This window comes from Cryptomeria japonica, chromosome 6 (genome assembly GCF_030272615.1).
Source record: "Cryptomeria japonica chromosome 6, Sugi_1.0, whole genome shotgun sequence".
In the NCBI taxonomy this organism is placed as follows: domain Eukaryota; kingdom Viridiplantae; phylum Streptophyta; class Pinopsida; order Cupressales; family Cupressaceae; genus Cryptomeria; species Cryptomeria japonica.
Window position 1 is genome coordinate 174,995,310 of NC_081410.1, and position 1,359 is coordinate 174,996,668.

A 1,359-nucleotide genomic window follows, 5' to 3' on the forward strand; every position below is an offset into this window, starting at 1 on the left:
AAATTGTAGAAAACGGATTCACCTCCTCTCAATGTTCATTGATTTCAACAAGTTATACCCATAAAAAAACAGACCTCCTCCATCAAAGGAATCTAAAAAATAGAGAGCATTGAAAAATACCAAAAAGCGTGCCCCCTAACACCACCAAGGAGAAGCCAGAGTGGATCCTAGCAAGAAAAATTCAGGGAGAAAGAATCTTACTGCCAAAGGCACACCACCAGAACGAACCCCAAGATAGCAGAACAACAAAATGGCCAAAGAAATCCCTGCCACTAAAGACTTGCCTCTCCCCAAAGCAACACCCGCTCACCCCACCAAACCTCAGAGAATGCCCACAAAACATCTGCAAACATGCATCATCGCAGAAGCCACGCGAATCATATAGGTTAGCATCCACACATGAATGCAGGGAAAAACATAGCCCATACAAGCATCCACAAAGGGCGATAACAACAGGCAGGGGAGAACATGGATCACGTGCCAAAAATCCCATCCCCCCATCATCTGTGTCGCCATCATCATCTCCATCGCCTAGATCTTCGACAGACGAAACCCTAGCTTTCCTGCCTCTTGCTCGCTCATTCCCACCCTTATTTTTCCTTCACTAACACAAGTAATCTATCTTAGTTGAACTGTTAAATAACATAACATTGATCATGGTTTAATAAACCATAAACACAACTAATTTTTTTTGAAATTAAATGAAATGAAAATGATTTCAAATCTTACATATTTTATTAACTAATTATTTACAAACAAACATCTCAATGTATTAAATCTCTAATACAAGTTTTTTTTAGCACATTAAACATTAATTTACAATCAATTATTCAAATTTAGAATTCATTTCAATGACCCAATATCTCTTCAAATTACTAAATTTAATTTTTTAATTTTGATTGCAAGAATATTTGTAGAAACCCCTTTCCTAAACCAGCTTCTCCAAGGTAGCTCTCCTTGGAAGGCACACTTTTATATATAGGTTTCTTTCTATAGACTCTCAAGGATTGCATTCTTAATCACAAGTTTCAAATGATATTTGGATTGATGTTCAATTGATTCTATATCAAACTATTATTATCTTATAAACCCATATCTGCTTGGCACACTTCCATAGACGAGGCCTATTTATTCCATTCACCAAGACCTACCTTTTGTCACTCCTTTTGCATGTCAAATACTTAAAAGTGTACACAAATGGTCTTAAAGGAGATAACATAAATGAGAACTATGAAAATTTGTATAATAGGAAATGTGATTTTCTTGCAATAGAGAAACAAGGGAAAATCATGTTTGTTCATTGATACACAATAGCCTTTTCTACTAGATGCCTTATGGCCCTAAATAATTTATACATAA